Raw genomic sequence first — 6,950 nt, 5'->3', positions numbered from 1 at the left:
GGCAGCCATGAATCTTGTGAGGTTTGCTATTTTTAAATGATGAAAAATGATTCTATAAGGATGTTTGAATAGTTGATATGATAAGAAGTGTAAAAGAGTTGAGTTTGTGTAAATTGGGTGATTGGAATTAGGGTTTATGTATATGATGTGGAGACTTTATATAAATGCTTGAAATTGACTTGATTGAGTTGAGATTGTTGCTTATAGAAGTGCTATGCATGCCAATTGAAGTAGGGAAGATAGAGGAAATTGAAATTGGGAGTGCTTGTTTTCTGCAGGTTTTGGGACTCAATGAGTCCAACGTGAGTTTTGAACCATAACTGAAAATATGTGACTCCAATTGGTATGAGGCCAATTGGAGGTGAAACTAGACCCAAAATAGCCCATTTTCCATGAAGAAACCATGCCCAAATTCTGTCCAAAACTTGACCTAAATACTACCCAAATCCGGATTACCCTGCACCAAACCCAGAAAATAACCCATTTGGTCATAACTCCCTCTACACTGGTCCAAATGACCTGAATTTGATACCATTGGAAAGCTTAGATATAGGGCTACAATTTTCATGAAGACCACTAAACCCAGAAATGCCAAAAACCAAACCAAATTGCTGGCCCAAGTTGGGTCACAAAACTGCCCAGAATTAGGTTACCCAGAAACTGCTGGACCTAACCTCACCCGACCAGTTTTGGAAAAATGACCATAACTTGGTCTACAAGAACTCAAATGTAATGAAACTAGTGGCAAAATGTCCACAAGACACAGACCTACAAAATTGGTGTTTTGACCAAAACCCAGAAAATAAGAGAACTAGGTCAAACAGTTAGAATAAGTCACTGCATCAAAACCTGCAATCTGACCAAACTTCACTTGACCCCAAAACAATCTTTTGGTCATAACTCCCACTAGAAAAATCCAATTGAGATGAACCATACCTTTCCAGAAACTTAAGAAACAGGGCTACAACTTTGTTTTAGGAACCGTCCTCAACTTATGAATTTAAGAATCTCAAAAAGTGACATGCAGTCACTGTCTTGAACTGAGCCCCCGTTGGCACAGGGTACATGAACCCAGGTCAGTTAATTGGCCATAAATAATTCCAAAAAACTTGAAAAATCATGATACAAATTTCTCAATGATCATAAGAAATAGGGCAACAATTTTTATGAAGATCACCATGCCTAAAAGTGACTGCAAGCTATTCCATTAATTAGGTAAAATTTAAGTCCAAAAGCTGCCTAGTTAAGGAACCAGAATATAGGAATGAGTCAGTTATGGTTATCGGACCATAACTTGAGTTCTAAAAATCAAATTGATATGATTCAAAAGGAAAAATAAAGATAAGACATAGAGAAACAACTTTCATGAAGGAAGTGTGGCCAAACAGTGGCTACAAACTGATCATATGGATAGGTAAAAGTAAGACACAAAAACTGAAACCAAAGAAAGGTCCATGAGATAAATTATCTTATGGTAGGAATTTAACCCTAACAAGCCATTAAACACTAAACCACATAAAAGGGTATGTGGGTCGTATTTTCCCACTATAAAGTGATATGCACAATTCAAAAAAATAAGTAATAATGTGTAATTGCTCAACGTGATATGTAAAGTCAAAACAGTGAAACTGAACCTAAAGAAAGGTTCTTGAATTAATTTTTTTTTAGTAAGAACTTATCTCTAATAAGTCTCTACATGCTAAATTACATGAAATAGGTATGTGGGACCTACTTTCCCACTACAAGGTGACATGAAATTAGTTGATACATAAAATGTAAATTTACCTAAATGGTTTGCTAAACACATAAGTCATAGGAAAATACACTTGGAAACTATGTTTCCATCATATATGAAATAACAATACTATAAATATGTATAGTACATGACATAAAATAATGAGAGTGATAAATACATAAGTTATACGAATAAGTGCTTGGGACCTATGTTCCTATTCTAATAACATGGAAATGGTATAAAGCATAGGTAGTACATGAAGTGAAATAAAAATATGTTATGAACCCTTAATAGTACATAGCATGAAATAATAAAACTATAAGTGCTTAATAGTACTAATTTGCCCAAAGTATGCCTAGGCTTATATGTATATAGTTGGATCGATTGGTATACCAATTAGGGACCACAGATAGCAGTACTGCCTACAGAGCAAATCATGAAATGACAATATATGTCTGATATAATTGTTCTATAGGGTATATGTCTACCCATTGGCCATTATGCCTAACCTTATTTCTGGCTTTACAAGCCTGACAACAGGCCTCGTGCCTGACAGCAGGCCTCGTGTCTGACAGCTGGCCTCGTGCCTGACAGATGTATACATGGTAGATGTGACACCCCTAACCCGTCTACAGTGTAGCCGAGCAAGATATGCCACACAGTGTGCCGGAGCACCATATCTTATTCCATAACAATTTACCCTTCTTAATTTATTTATTTATTATTTACCAAGTGCAATGTTTTACCAATTACATCATTTATTTACAAATTTGGTTAATCTGAATTTTTCATAAATTTTTATAGAAAATCCAGCAGAGTGCCGGCTGTAAATTGGAAAAAACAGTTCTTCTGAACCTGTTAAAAACACTTCCAATATGGTTTTCAGATCCAAAACTCCAATATACATACATATCAATTCAATCTCCAAATCTCAACACAATTTTCAAAATTTTTGTTTACATCACAATTCGAATTAATTTAATGAATAACTCCTCAACATTTTATTTTTCAACAAAATATGCTGATAATTACAGTAACATGAAATTTCATATATTTACATTATCATATGATTTTATGAGTTTGTAATTACAATAAAAAAAACTAGTACAAAATGCAAAGTACAAAATACAACCCAAAATCCTAATATCCTACCAAGTGCACTGTAGATATAAAGGTGACTCTGGACTCTACGCAAATCTGACTAATCACCTGGTCTGAGGTTTGCTGGACTCCCCAGCTATGTCTCCAGTACCTGTGCGTGGCAAAAGTGAAGCGCTAAGCAATTCTGCTTAGTGGTGCCAATATAAAATAAAATAGCTAAAATAAAATGGATGTGCAGAATGTATGCTGACATTTTTGTAGACTAAGTTCCTGGTGATTATTGTAGTATTATTTGATTAAAATTTGGTAAGATTTATTTAGATTGCCCAAGTAACCTAAACTAGTCGACTGGACTGGACAAACGGGTAAACTGGCACTAGGAACCAAGTACCTCGGGCCATCACACCATCGGTCACATTGTGTCTCTCGGTGTGCAACAGAACAGCTAATAAGCTGTAATAAACATTGGGCACAAGGCCAAGTATCACACTGATATCAAAATGGCTAAAAGCCATAAAATCACAGAATGGCATAATGCCATGTGCAGTACTACTAACTGAACCCTATTGGCATGCCAACCTATCCAAACCAATCATTCTAGGTATACTAGGGCATTTTACACAGTTAATGATTTAATTATTTATTTTTATAATGTAGAGGTCACTATTCACTTGACTAATTTCACTTAAAGGTTGACTTTTTAATTTATAATAGATTTGTTGAATCTAAGTTCACCAAGATACCACATTTTAGTTTACAAAAGTATTGGCATTAGTTGCCAAACAATACTTAAAACCAATGGAGAATAAATCAGAATTTTTAATTTTGGATGCTAGAGTTCACTGATCCATTAGGCTATTCTACAGTGAGAATTTGGCCAACTGTTCTTCATCAAAGTTATTTCTTATTGTGTCTAGTTATATATATATATATATATATATATATATATATATATATATATATATATATTTTTTTTTTTTTTTTTTTTTTTTTAATCACTCCATTTGGAGTTTTGTAGCTCAAGTTATGGCCTAAAAACCATAACTGGCCAGATTGCAATTTTTCCAGAATTTATGGGCAGAATCAATTCTGTAGTTTTTGTACACTGACTGCAGGTCAGTTTTTGGATATGTTATGATCAAAATTTTGGTTTGTTTTCTTCATGAAAGTTGTAGAGTTATGTCTCAGCTTTCTATTGGTAAAAATTTAGGTCAATTGGATTTTTCTACACTGAGTTATGACCATTTGAATAAATACTATTTATTTGGTCATTTTCCAGGGATAGCATGTTAGTCACCCGGATTAAGGTAGTTTTTAGGTCAACTTGGTTTGGTTTTCTGGGCAGGGTTTCTTCACCAAAGTTGTTCTTATGTGTTTAGTTTCATGTCCAATTAGCCTTGCACCAATTGAACCTACACAACTCCAGTTATAGTTGCCCAAACCTACTGGACTCACACCCAGTCCTACAGGTCACCAAGGGCAGCATACCTAACTTCAATTCCCATAGAACAAATCACTTCATTTCTTAATCACACATAACCAAATAGTCACTAATTGACCATTAAAACTTTTTTTCACCAACACATGAACAAAGTCTCAAGTTTGTGCCCAAACCCTAACTCATCCATTTCAAATTATGCATTTACCTATACTTCATTATCCTAATCAAGAGATTAGTGTTAAGGGCAGCTATGGCATCATTTTAATTCAAAGAAATCTTCAAAACCCTACCAAGTTCAAGGCTATCAAAATTTTGGGGAAGGTATACATATGATGTTTATTAAATTTTCTTGTAAATTTGCACTCAATTCCATTCCCTCAACATGAATTTAAAGAGGAAGGAAGAGTTTGGTCACTAACCTTGAATGGAGTCAATTCCAAGCTTGTAAAAGCTCTTCTTTTTTACTTCTTTTTGCTCCCAAAAGCATCACTAAGATGAAATATTAAGGTTTTGTGTTGGAAACTTAGGGTTTGGTTGAAGAAAAACCAAGGAACCAAGCTTTGGAAAACTTGGCATTTGAGCAGAGGGATGAGGAATGTGGTGCGGCTTGGAAAGGATGAAGATGGCTGAGTGTTTGTTCCAGATTTTTGACTTCTTTTCTCTCTTTTTAATGTATTATGAATTATTTTATTGCATTTTGATTGGCCAAAAATTTTAAATGACCTCATGCTTACCTAATAAATCAATATTTTCTTTATTTCTTTTCTTCTCTTTACTACTCACTTTAAATTTCATTTTTAGCAATTTTTATTCATATTTGATATCATATAATTTATATACTTAATTGGACAAGTTGGTCAAAATTTATCTCTAAAAACAAAATGACCAAAATGCCCTCCATTTGGCTTAACGAGCTAAAATTGTGTGTACCGATTGATTAAATTTTCCTTGTATTTTCTTAGCATTTTATTGTCATTGAAACCCCAATAATCATTCTCTGAGATCTCAAAAATTATTTCATGAAAATTTTCCCAAGTCTAGGATTACTAACGGCCTTCGTCGTCACTTCCCATTAGGGTCACTCATCACTGGGGCTACGGCTCATTTAACCTTAGTGCATTTCATTTCTAAAAATTTTCCTTATCATTATTTGGTTTATTTATAACTTCTCACTCTAGTCTAATTATAATTCCAAATATTCTAGCTGTCCGGACTGACATTGGTCACCGGAACAGTAGAATGTATGGACTAGCTAAAGTGAGGATGTTACAGCTCTTCCCCTCTAATAAAAATTTCGTCCTCAAAATTTACCTAATGTAAACAGTTGAGGGAACTATTGCCTCATCGTTTCCTCACTTCCTAACTGTGACACCCCTTACCCGTCTACAGTGTAGCCGAGCAAGATATGCCACACAATGTGCCGAAGCATCATATCTTATTCCATAACAATTTACCCTTCTTAATTTATTTATTTATTATTTACCAAGTGCAATGTTTTACCAATTATATCATTTATTTACAAATTTGGTTAATCTGAATTTTCCATAAATTTTTATAGAAAATCCCGCAGAGTGCCGGCTGTAAATTAGAAAAAACAGTTCTTCTGAACCTGTTAAAAAAACTTCCAATATGGTTTTCAGATCCAGAACTCCAATATACATACATATCAATTCAATCTCCAAATCTCAACACAATTTTCAAAATTTTTATTCACATCACAATTCGAATTAATTTAATGAATAACTCCTAAACATTTTATTTTTCAACAAAATATACTGATAATTACAGTAACATGAAATTTCATATATTTACATTATCATATGATTTCATGAATTTGTAATTACAATAAAAAACTAGTACAAAATGCAAAGTACAAAATCCTACCCAAAATCCTAATATCTTACCAAGTGCACTGCAGATATGAGGTGACTCTGGACTCTGTGCAGATCTGACTAATCACCCGGTCTGAGGTCTGCTGGACTCCCCAGCTATGTCTCCAGTACCTGCGCGTGGCAAAAGCGACGCGCTAAGCAATTCTGCTTAGTGGTGCCAATATAAAATAAAATAGCTAAAATAAAATGGATGTGCAGAATATATGCTGACATTTTTGTAGACAAAGTTCCTGGTAATTATTGTAGTATTATTTAATTAAAATTTGGTAAGATTTATCTAGATTGCCCAAGTAACCTATACTAGTCGACTAGGCTGGATAAACGGGTAAACTGGCACTGGGAACCAAGTACCTCGGGCCATCACACCATCGGTCACATTGTGTCTCTCGGTGTGCAACAGAACAGCTAATAAGCTGTAATAAACATTGGGCACAAGGCCAAGTATCACACTGATATCAGAATGGCTAAAAGCCATAAAATCACAAAATGGCATAATGTCATGTGCAGTACTGCTAACTGAATCCTATTGGCATGCCAACCTATCCAAACTAATCATTCTAGGCATACTAGGGCATTTTACACAGTTAATGATTCAATTATTTATTTTTATAATGTAGAGGTCACTATTTACTTGACTAATTTCACTCAAAGGTTGAATTTTTAATTTATAATAGATTTTTTGAATCTAAGTTCACCAAGATACCACATTTTGCTTTACAAAAGTGTTGGCATTAGTTGCCAAACAATACTTAAAACCAATGGAGAATAAATCAGAATTTTC

This window comes from Hevea brasiliensis, chromosome 12 (assembly GCF_030052815.1).
Source record: "Hevea brasiliensis isolate MT/VB/25A 57/8 chromosome 12, ASM3005281v1, whole genome shotgun sequence".
In the NCBI taxonomy this organism is placed as follows: domain Eukaryota; kingdom Viridiplantae; phylum Streptophyta; class Magnoliopsida; order Malpighiales; family Euphorbiaceae; genus Hevea; species Hevea brasiliensis.
This window is presented reverse-complemented; position numbering follows the sequence as displayed.